A 12,832-nucleotide genomic window follows, 5' to 3' on the forward strand; every position below is an offset into this window, starting at 1 on the left:
GTTATTTTCCTTGGAGTAGAGGAGATTGAGGGGGGACATGATTGAGGTGTATAAAATTATGAAGAGCATAGATAGGGTCAACAGGAAGGAACTTTTCCCCTTGGTGGAGGGATCAATAACCAGGGGACATAGATTTAAGGTCAGGGGCAGGAGGTTTAGAGAGGGCGTGAGGAAGAATGTTTTCACCCAGAGGGTGGTGGGAATCTGGAACTCACTGCCTGAAAGGCTGGTAGAGGCAGAAACCCTCACAGCATTTAAGAAGTATTTGGATGTGCACTCGCGATGCCATGGCATACAAACACATAGTGCTGGAAAATGGGATTAGAATAGTTAGGTACTTGTTTGATCAGCGCAAACTTGATGGGCCTAAGGGCCTTTTTCTGTGCTGTAGACCTCTATGACTGTATGAAGATCGATCACGGCGCTCACCCACAACCTCCACCACTGCAGTGACACACGCCTCAGTGGGACCTAGATGTAGAGTTTCTTTGGGATCACAATCTGGTGAGCACACCACACAATCTGTGTGCAGGCAGAGGCAGGGACACCCTTGGTCACCAGCACTTGAAAGACAGCTGGAGGCAAGGAATCTGCTGAGTCCAAGTTAGCTGATGATAATCTGGATTTGGTCCTCATTCAGTTGGTGGAGCTGCAAAGACATCACGAGAACACCAGGAAGGGATGTCTGGTGTTCTCACATTGCAAGGCACGATGGAGGAGTCTGTCCGCCTTCAGTCTGAGGTGATAGCGTCGGCATGCTGATGCACCGAGGTCAACACTGGCCAGATGGCGGTTGCCATGGAGACCTTGGTCCTGGACATTGGCCCTGCACTGCTGCACGGACTGAACTCCATCACTGACACCATAGTTGGACTCCAATAACTCGAGGGGGATGTGGGGCAGCTCGATCTCACTCTAGCTTCCCCTTCTCCTCAAAGGGTTAGCCAGGGGCCATTAGGCACCCGTAGGGAGGCAGACGAGCAGCTCGAAACCCCAGGGCCAGCCACCCAGTTGACACCGGGAATGTCTGGCATGATCAAAATCCCCATTTGTGACCCCCGCAGCTCCAGCTCCACAGGCCGTGGAGAGTGCAGCTGGCCCACAGCAGGGCACCCAAAGCAGGCCGGGGCCCTTCAGGTCTCGGCCCTCCAGAGGATGCCTGCCAAGGTCATCACAGCCAAGGCATAGCAGTCAGCGGTCTGCCTCCCCCTCTGCTGTGGATATTGGGGGAGAACAAAGATGTAGTGGCAGGGTTAGGGAGGTTAAGGAGATGTAGTTGCACAGGCTAGGCATGGGCATTAGTCACTTGTACATAATGTTCACTATCATAAATAAACTCGCATGAATGTCTCCTTGCTTACGGCTCCTTGTTCTGATGAGCAGTCTTTGTGTCACCCAGATGGGAAACCTTGGTTCCTGCACAAGATAAAGGCATGTGTCTTAAACCAGGGCTTCTTCCCTGTGAAGTGTGTAACCTTCAGACCAAAGTTGTGGTCTGGCTTCACACTCACTGGACATATTAGTGATGCCTGTACCTCGATGGCACTTGTCATTGCTGCCAGGATGTCGTGAGCAGGCGTCACAGAGTCTCATCATTCTCTCTGTGTGCTCTCAGCACCTTTGAGGTGGGGCTGACCCCCATCTCTTCAGCATCTGTGATGCTGTCCTCCTGAAGAGGACAGTTGCTGAAGGCTAACAAAGGATCAGGTCCATTTAGAGTTTCACAGCCCCATCTCCATGATACGGCCCTGATCACAGAGTGCAAGTGAGCTTCCCTCAGCCAGACAGGAGTCAAACTTTCACAGAGGCAATGTGAAGATCTATTGAGTGTCCTCACTGCTTGTCATCATCATCCTCCTGGAATCGAGCGACTATTAGGGCCTCCGCTGCGTTTTCCAAGACATGAGCCTGAGCACTGAAGATATTTGCGCTGCCATCAGCCACACAGGAATCAAATGTTCACAGATGCAAGACGAGGATGTCAGGACTGTCCTCACTACATCTCGTTATCATTCTTTACAAATCTTGCCGCTATGAGGGCCTCGCGAGCACGTCTACCTCATCTGGCCTCATCGCCGGCAACCTCATCTTCAAGGATCTCATCACCTCCATCTCCTTCGACATCCTCCTCATCGGAGGAGACATGCAGCTCTTCCATCTCCTCAGCCAAGTCCTTCCCCATTGCAGCATCAGGTTGTGTAGCACGCAGCAAGCTACAATGATACGTGACACCCCCGGTGGACTGTATTGCAGTGCTCCACTGGACCTGTCGAGGTATCGGAACCTCATTTGCAAGATGCCTATCATTGGCTCCACCAAAGTGTATGAGCCTTATTGCATCATCACCTGCTGCCATCTGAGGTTGCCCCACGGGCGTCCTCAGCTACGTCCTCTGTGGGTAGCCCTTGTCCCTGAGGACTCAACCCTGCAGTGTCTGTGGGCCCTGGAGGATACCAGGAATCTGAGACCTGCTAAGGATGTAGGAGTTGTGGATGCTTCCTGGGAATCATGCACAGATCTGCAAGATGCATTTGCGGTGGTTGCACATCACCTGGACATTCAGCGAGCAAAGTTGACCAAGTTGACTGCCTGTTGCCATGGAGACCTAAGCATCATGTGAATGCAGTCGATGGCACAATGCACCTGTAGGAAACCAGAGAACAGCGCAAATCCCAGCACCCTTGCTTCCTGGCTTTCCTGATCTCGGGGGAAATACACAAAGTTCAGTGCCTTCGCGAAGATGGCATCCGTGACCTCCTGGATATACTTGTGTGTGGAGGCTTGTGAGATCCTGCACAGATCACGCATGGAGCCCTGGAAGGAGCCACTGATGTACAAGTTGAGGGCCATGGTCACTTTCACGGCCACTGGTAGTTGATGCCCTCCAGTTCCCCATGGTTCCAATCCTGCAGCAGGTGGCATACATGACCAACCAGTTCCCTAGACATGCGCAGTCTTCAGCAACACTGGTTCTCGGTCATCTGCAGGAATGACAGGAGCCATCTATAGGCCCTGGGCCGAGCGGGGCAACTACAAGTGACGGCTTGCTTTGGATCTTCAGCTGCATGCGCAGCAAGCCCTACTACCCATTCATCTTGATGGAGATGCTCCTCCCTTTGCCGAGCGAGGTGCCTCTGCCACTCTCTTCTTCTCCTTCTTTACTCTCTGTGAGCCATGACACGTTCCGCTGATTCACCAGGCTGCATGATCCTGACATTCTCCTCTTACAGGATCAAAGAGAGAGGCACGTGGGTTAGCATATGTGTCCTAAGAACCTCTCTTGGTTAAGTCTGAAGGCCCCTTCACACTGCTGGTCACCACTTGAATGGCCAGTGTACAGTGTGCTTCATGACTGTCCAAAACCCACCCATTTCCGCCCCACTCCACTTGACCGATTGGCAGCAGCTTCAGCCATTGGACTGCATGCTGTGCTCTCGGCTCAGGCGCAGGCATTCTCCTAACCTGCAATGCAAGTCTGTGCTGTTAGCTTGAACCATAATGGATACTGGCCACACCTTAATAAAGACATTGCAAGGGGCTCTGAGTGCCTCCACCAGTGACTGCATCATGGCCACCTTTCACAAAGAGATTCTACAATTTGCCCAGTCGGCCTATTGTTCTGCTGCTCCTTAAGAACACCCATTAATTTGCAGTCTGCGCCCGAGGGGTGAAAAGTTCTGGAGCATTTGGTGGTATTTTGCATTGCTTGATTGGGCATAAAAGCTTCAGAGGCCCAACTCCAAGCATGTCAATGGAGCTGCTGCTGAATGGCCTCAGCTGCAAAAGAAGGCTCACTTTTGACAAGTTTTTCAAGTATGTGGCCACTTCCCTCACCTCCACCCCCACTTCCCATGGCGCCCCGCCAACACCCACTCCCCAGCATATGCTTGTGTACTTCATTCAGTCTGTACTGCCTTGCCCCTCCCCCCAGCCTCACCTACACTGGAGCCCTTGCCCCAGTACTGCGTTGAAAGCCAGCCGGCAAAAAGCAAGTTGCCTGTGCCCCCTGCAAATGCACAGTGTCTACTCCTTGGTGTCCTGCGGACGATGCTCATGAGCCCTATGCGCATGGCTGAGTGCACTCACCTCTGGGTCCCCCTCGAAGTTCAACTCGCCGGGTGCACACCTTTTAAAGGCCATCATGAAGCACACCATTTTGAAATCATGCCAACATGGGAGGTAAATTTGAAGTGGGGAGATGATTCTGGTGAGCAGGGCTTGTAATTAGATGCAACAACATCGATTTCCTGCTGTGCGGCGACGGGAAACGCAGCCCGCCATTGATGGGTGGAGTGGACGATCACAAACTGGTTTCACAACAGCGTGAAGCCAATTTTTGGCCTTCTCGGCATATTGTCCACTCAGGCCTGCCATGATGCCCGCTGGCAATGGGACTGGACAATTCCGCTCCACATGTTTGGTATAAGAGAGAGGCAATTGGAAGCATAGAAACAGATGCAGATTGTTCAAGTAGAAGTGGAAGTAGGTTCAGTAAATTACTGATATGATTGGAGGAGATCGAGTGGAGCAGGGAAATGGTTGCTAAGGCTACAAGTAGGACAGGGAAAAGTACAAATTAAAAGCAATGTGAGTAGGAGTCTCACCTTAGCAACCCTGATCAGATTGCTGAATTTCTTGAATATCTTGTGGCATTGCAACTAGGTCCTGGTCACAATGTTCCTCAAATTCATCCGTTCTGCCATCCATGACCATGGCTGCTGGACTGCTTGCTTGGCACTCTTCTCTCATTGGATGAGAACGAGCAGCTCCCTCCTCCACAAACACCTCCGAAGCAGTATCTGAAAATCCCCGAGTCCTTTCAAAAGTTTTCCAAGCTGCCATCTCCATTTCACAACAGTGACTGAGTGCTTTCATTGAAAATAGTCACAGTGTATCTGAGATGCATGGTTCCCTAATCCAAACCCTCCTATTACCTGTATTGGGCTGTCAATGAACAGTGCAAATAGAATTGAGAGCATTCCAATCATAATCAAATCAAACACCATCCAAAATTTGGCTTGAGCATGTCTCTCATCAGGCGTGCATATCGGCTATAATGCCCCTTTTTGCCTGTTTTCAGCACAAGTTGAATTTTTCCTCATCGGTTTCAACTGTATGTTTGTTTTTGAAACCCATAAAATTGTTGCAAAGTATTGCTAACAATATATTTAACATTTGGTCTAATTTTAAAAAACAATAAACATTTATCTACATTTCTGCTGATGTGCTTGATTACTGAAGATTTTATATTTGTGATGTGCAGGACTTAACCTTGAACACAACCAAATTTAACCAATATGGTGGCGGTGGCCAAAGAAATGTGATTATTTTAATTTCACCACTTGCAGACAACACTGATTAAACAACCACACAATGGAGCATAGAGTGTTGTCAGAATTAGTAAGAATGTTCATTAAGAGCATTTTAGTCATTCAGTAAGGCAGAAATCATGCTTGCATCAGCCCAGCTGTAAATTCACACATTGTAGAATATTTGTCGAGGCATCCTCTGGAGATTTAATTCATTTCTGACTGACAAAGAAAGATAATGATCATTCACTAATTGACAAACTTGTTGCCACAAACATGTTTAACATCAATTAGATTGGTTTCAATCCCACTGGATCCTGCAGCATGAGAATTTCACTATATCGACTCAAAAAGGCCACGCCAACCAATTGTGACCATGTATTTTTACTCTGTATTAAATCTGTTATTTTAAGTGACATTTTAACAGCAACAGTTAACAACTATTGTCTTGCAGTTTAGTAATCTCATGACAGAGTGTAATACCACCAAGAACATGGCATGTTTTGCAAATATTTTTATGAATTAACTTAAGGAGAAGTGATGCGTAGTGGTATTGTCACTGAACTAGTAATCCAGGGACCCTGGGTAATGCTCTGGGGATACGGGTTCAAATCCCATATTCAACAAAATTCAAATAGAATTTTCAAAAATTAAAATAGAATTCAATAATAACCTGGATATAATAAAAATCTAATGAAGACCATGGAACCATTGTTGATTGTTGTAATGCCCTTTAGGGAAGGAAACCTTGGTCAGGAAGCCTAAATGTGACTCCAGACCCAGAGCAATGTGGTTGACTCTTAAATGCCCTCTGACCCTTAAATGAAACTCAACACTTAAATACCCTCCGACTCTTACATGGAATGCAACACTTAAATACCCTCTGACTCTTAAATTTCAGGCCTCTGAAATGGCCTAGCAAGCCTCTCAGTTGTAACAAACTGCAACAAAGTCACAAAAAGATAATGAAACCGGACAGGCCACCCGGCATCAACCTAGGCACTGGAAACCACAACGGCAATCTCAGCCCTGTATTGCCGTTGTTTCACTGTTGCTGGGTCAAAATCCTGGAACTCCCTTCCTAATAACAAATAACACTGTGCACCTACATCACATGCACTGCAGTGGTTCAAGAAGGCAGCTCACCACCACCCAGCCAGCAAAGCCCACATCCTGTGAATAAATATTTTTGAAAATATTTTCAACATACTTAAACATTGCAAATTAGAGTGAAAGTCTATTGAGATGATTGTTAACTAAATAAATAAAATTGTATAGGCTAACAAAAAAAATCACTATCAATTGTTTGTGTGGCTAATTTCTTATCCCTCTTTCCAGCAAATACATTTTGTTGTAGAAACATTGCAAAGTGAATTAGACAAACCTTTCAATCTTAATTTACATAATCATACACAGCGCTAAACGTTAGATCTCACTTTACATAAAACTCATCACATGGGCTATCGTGCATATGATAGCTTCAGTAAAGGTGAAGAAAGAATTGGCCTCTTGATAACAATTGTTATATATTAACTTATGGTATAATTGTTAAATTATGAAACTGGCCTTAATATTCTAAGATGTTTAGAAACATTGGAAATTAGGAATTCTAGGAAGGCCACTGCATCTCAGAAATGTGGCAGGGTGGGAGATAAGCCCTCTACTTGACCTCGATGCTGACCCTGTCAAAATTCCTGAGGTCAATTAATTTGTACAATCAGGGTGTAGTGAAAGGCCTGCGAACTGTGACGGAGTTATATGGGTTGGTGGGGGGTGCAGGTGGTGAGGAGGAGGGGGAGGGGAAGGAAAACTCCTGGTGAAGTCACTAGGAATGCAGCACTTCCTTTACACTCTGTATGCCTGATCATTCCTTGGGCCTTACCCAGCTAGGGGAAACATCAAGCTTCTTGAAAATTTTAGATGTCTCAATGGGGGCACTTCTCAGTCTTGTAAATTCTAGGGAATGTATTGTACACAAGTAGGAATCTATACAAATAAAAACAGAGAAGCAGGGAATACTTAATCAGGCAGCATCTGCGTGGAGAGAAACTGAGTTAACATTTCAAAGGTTGCTAACCTTTCATCAAAACTGGAAAAGGTTGGAGGCATAACAAGTTTTCAGCAAGGGAAAGAGAGAGGAAGGGCATGGGGGTGGGGACAGTGGCAGGTGGTTTGTAAAAGAACAAAAAGTGAAGGTCTGTGATAGGATGGAAGGCAGAAGAGATTAAATGACAAAAGGGATAATGGTGCATGGCAAAAAGGAGATGGTAATCAGACAAGTAAAGAAACTAAGCTGAGCCTAGAGGAGGTGTAAATAAGAAATACTAGGGTCATCACTAACAGCTGCCTTCTGACAAATGGTGACAGGGGTTATGATCTGAAATTGTCGAACTCAATGTTCAGTCTAGAAGGCTGTAAAGTGCCGATATGAAAGATGGGGTGTTGTTCCTTGATTTGATGTTAAGCCTCATCGGAACAGTTCAGGAGGCCAAGAACAGAGAGGTCAAAATGGCAGTGGGGTGGAGAAGTACAATAACTGGCAAATGGAAGATCAGGGTCAACCTTGTGGACTGAGTCGAGGGACCAAATGGAGTTGATTCACTTAATGTTCACCAAATCGACATTTCGTCTAACCAATGTTGAGGACACCCTATTATGAGCAGTCAAATACAATGTACTAAATTGAAAGACTTAACACAAAAATTTCTGTTTCACCTGGAAGGAGTGTTTGAGGCCCTATGCTTGAATGGAAGGTGTCATGGGCAGAGGAGAGGGTGTTGGGGATGATAGAGGAACAGACCAGGTGTGGTGGAGCAAACAGCCCCTTCAGAATGCTGAAAGGGGAATGGAGGGGAAGATCTGTTTGGTGGATGCTTCACCCTGGAAGAGATGGAAATGGTGGAGGATGATCCCTTGAATGTGGAAGTTGGTTGGGTGGAAGGTGAGAGCAAAGAAGGAGTGAGAGCAGAAGTGCAGGAAATGGAGCAAACATGGTCAAGGATGCTGTCAACCATGGTGGAGGGGAGTTCTTAATAAAGGAGAAAGAAAGACATACCAGGTGCACTAGTAAGAAAAGTGGTATGTCAGAATAGTTATGAGAGAGATGGGGACAATGGGAGAATGAAAAAGACTCCTGACAGGTAGTCAGGGTGAAAGGAAATGTAGTCAAGGTAGCTGTCAAGGCTAATAATTGATATTTATTGATAGCATATCCCCAGAAATGGAGACATAGAAATTGAAGAAAGGAAAGCAAGAGTCAGAGATGGACCATCTGAAAGTGAGAGAAGGATGCGAGTTGTAAGTTGATGAAATTTTCCAGTTTGGGGGAAAAGAATGAAACAAAACTGATACAGCCAACATTGTACAGGAAAAAGTGACGATGGAGGAGGCCTGAGTAGGAACAAAGAATATTCCACATATCTCATGAATAGACAGGCATAACTAGAATTCATATGGGCTCCCATAGTAACTCATTTTATTTGGCGGCAGTAAATGGAGCCAAAGGAATTGCTGTCCAATGTGTAAAAAAGTTCAGCCAGGCAGTAGAGGGCAGTGGGGACTGCTTGGGCTTGTATTAAGGAAGAAGCAGACATTCCTAGTGGAGAATGGAGGTGTGGAGGGTTTGGATGTACATGGTGAAAAGGCAATGGTCAGGGGCTGGAAGTTAGAAATAACAATAATGGCAGAAGAATCGGAAAAGTAACAAATGTAGATGGGAAAAGACTGTACAAGGAAGAAAAATGGAGTTGAGAGAGGAAGAAATCAGTTTTCTGGGGCAATAACAGGTGGAAACAATTTATCTAACAGCGCTGTCCTGTTTGTGGATCTAGGGAAGGATGTAAAAGTGAGCTGCTTGAGGGTGGGGGACTAAGGAGCTGGAGGCAATAGATCCGAGGAAAGATTAACAGAGGAGATGAAGTGAGTGACAAACTTGGAAATGATGGCTTGATGTGCAGTGGTGGGGTCATTGTCCATGGAAAGGTAAGAGAAGAATCAAGGATTTGGCATTCAGCCTCAGCTGTTAGAGGTTGGTTTGCCTAACATCAACAGTGCCACCCTCATGAACAGGTTTAATAACAATGTTAGGGCTGGGGCTGGGAGAATAGAGTTTTGCAAGCTCAGAAGTGATAAGTTAGAGTGACTGGAGCTGGGGTGCTGGGGTGTGGGTGGGCGGAGAGCAGAAAAATTGAGACAGTTAATACCAAAGCGGCAATGGGTATATGGGAGAGGGCAAGATGTTAACTGCACTCAGGGCATAGAGACCTTTGCCTTCCTTTGCTGTTTTGAGAAGGGATTTCTAATACGTTGTTGTCAAATCTTTCTTGCATCTAATACCAGTTGTCCTCTGCGTCTTCCTGCTGTTAATGCTGCTGCTGTTCTGCTGCATGATGTTATCCCACTCCTATCTCACCTTTCTTCTCAGGGATGTCTCTCACAAAACATTTCTGCAGGACATAATAGTGATGAATGCAGTGTAGCACAATTATCCTTAAGGGTCTGCTGGAAGTTTATTGCAAAGCTCTTCCAGAATGATGTAGGTAGCCGAATCTACCCTTTAACATGTCTAGTGCACTCAGTCTTGATGGGGTGCTTGCATGAGCTTTATTGATGTTATTTTTATCCTCTGATGATGATACCTTGCGAGATATGCTTCCCTATCTTCTTCATCCTCCTACTCTTGTGTTACCTATATTAAAAATTGTACATGGAAAAATCATCATTGGGAAACTCATGTTGAATCTTGTGTGAGGCCCAAGAAGAAATTTTAAAATGCCACTGGAGACTAATCAATAGACACAAGCAGGTTGAAGCCCAGCTCTCAAGACATTAAAAATGAAAAGGAATTGCTTTTGTAAAGGTCAAGTTATTGGCAGATGCTTCAAGAGAGGTGAGAACAGCTGCCCTCGACACCAAGGCTGAATTCAATTATGTGTTGCATCAAGAAGCCCGAAGAAAACTGAAATCAGTTAGTGGGGGCCAAAAGAAAATCCCTTCAACAGCTGGATCCATGCATGCTGAAAACAAAGACTGTTGTGGTTGTCTGAGGCCATTCTTCACAGCCTCAGGACATCACTGTGGAAATCCTGATGGCAAGTCTTCTTGTTCCAATTACCTTCAGTCACATCATCAATGACCTTCTTTCCATCATAAGGTCAAAGGTGCAGCTGCTTTCTAATGATTCCTAGCGTTCAGATCCATTCACAACCTTTTTAAATAAGCCTACAAGAAGACTGGATAACATCAAGCATTCCCTGACAATATTTGAATCACATAAGGGAAATGTAATGGTCAACTTGAACAAATATTAAAAATATTACCTTCTTGAACAAACATCTCTCATTGACGTTAAAATGGCACCATCACCCATTCTCTCATTTTGGCAAATATTTGTCAGCTCTGAAGAAGAGTCATTCGCACTCGAAATGTTAACTCTGTTTCTCCCTCCACAAATGCTGCCAGGCCTGCTGAGTTTTTCCAGCATTCTCTGCTTTTATTATCAATATTTTGGTGTCACCATTGACCAGAAACTAAACTAAACCAGCTATATCAACACTTTGGCTACAAAAGCAGCATGAAAGTCAAGTGATCTTCAAGAATTCAGTATTGACCAGAAGCTGAAATGGAGGGACCACATAAACACCGGGGCTACCAAAGCAGGTCAAAGCTGGGCATTCTGTAGTGAGTGGCTTACCTCTTGGCTCACCAAAGTCTTTCCACCACCTACAAGGCACACCAAGAGCATAATGGAATACTCTCCGCTTGCAACACTGAGAACACTCAAGAAGGTTAATACCATTCAGGGCAAAGCAGTCCACTTGATTGGAATCTCTTCCACTGGCTTAAACATCTGCTCCCACATTCACTGGTGTACCAGGGCAGTAGTGTGCACTATCTACAGACCACACTACAGCAACTCAGCAAGGTTTTTCAACAACATCTTCTAAACCCACAACCTCCAACACCTAGAAAAACAACCTCAGCAGGCTCATGGAAATATCATCACCTCCAAGTTCCCCTCAAATTAACGCACCATCACAAGATGCACAACAGGAACTCACCAAGGCTCCTTAAGCAGCACCTTTCAAACCCATCATCACTACCATCTAGGATAGGACCAGCAGACACATGGGAACACTGTCACCTGGAAGTACTCTTCCAAGCCACTCACCATCCTGACTTGGAAATGTACCGTCATTCCTTCACTGTCGCTGGGTCAAAATCCTGGAGCTCCCTCCTTAACAGCACTGTGGGTGTACCTACAGCATATAGACTGCAGCGGTTCAAGAAGGCAGCTCTCCACCACCTTCTCAAGGGCAATTAAGGAAGGACAATAAATGCTGGCCTAGCCAGCACTGCCTACATCCCGTGAATGAGTAAGAAAAAAATGGGTATATATCACTGTTCATATTTCAGAACACTTGGACCTTTGACTTCTCTGTTCTCACAGACTTTGCCTGAACTTGTAAGTGTTTCCAGTATTTTTGACTTTTGTTTCTCTTCTCTCAGTGTAGGTGATTTATCTTCTGGATCTAATAGTCATTTTCTTTCAATCAGAAATATCCAAGATCAGATCTACCCCTCCCTGCAATGCCAGGTGTTTTTTTCATCCCTCCTATTGACCTTTTTCTCAGTCAAAGAAACTTTCCAATGTACTTAGCATTTAGGGAATTGGGGCAGGAAGTATTTATTGTTTCACCTGAAGTGTTGTTTGAGTCCGAGGTACTCCAATGAGGGGTAACTGCTTAAAATAAAGATCATACACCACTAGAAAATGTATTGAATGAAGACAAAATTAAACTAAATAGAGATTGTTTAATATGGATTTTCATCGATCCTCTGGCCTATTAGTTAGGGAAAGCAATGGTCAGAAAACAGGTCCAAACCTAAATCTATCCCAGTTATGTTTAGGGTGGTTACACAGCCAAGTTTTTTTTTAAAGTTCATATCTTTAAGAATATATTCCTTTTTTAAAAAAAAAATTGCATTTGTTGTCACAACACTAGAATCCAAAGTATATTTAGTGTTTGAATCTCGAATGAAACCTATGGTTTGATTGGCCTGATATTTTATTGTTTTACTATCTTTTAACTTCTTAAATTTTGTGTAAATGCAATAAGAATCATCAAAAATTCCAGTGTTTGTGTTTGATGAGATTATCAAATTTCAATACAATTTCATAAATGCTGAACAAAATTTGAAAATCATAAAATTCTATCCAGTCTTCAGTTAAGATTAAATGATGGCCTTCAATAAATAAAACAAATAGTATGAACCTACCAGGAAAGAGAATTTTTGAAAGTTAACTTGAATAAATAAAATTCATGATAATAAATATGCTATTTCTGGTAGAAACATATTCCACACGAATTCATGAAAAGAAAAATGTGATAATCATATTCAGTGGACTGACACTGATCACAACTAACAACCCTGTTAGTTGTGAAAAGAATCTGATTAATTATACATAATCATTGGCCATATTCATTTTATTAATACTGCATGAGTTGTGAATCTCATGCAAA

Source organism: Cetorhinus maximus, chromosome 11, assembly GCF_964194155.1.
Source record: "Cetorhinus maximus chromosome 11, sCetMax3.hap1.1, whole genome shotgun sequence".
NCBI classification, from domain to species: Eukaryota; Metazoa; Chordata; class Chondrichthyes; order Lamniformes; family Cetorhinidae; genus Cetorhinus; species Cetorhinus maximus.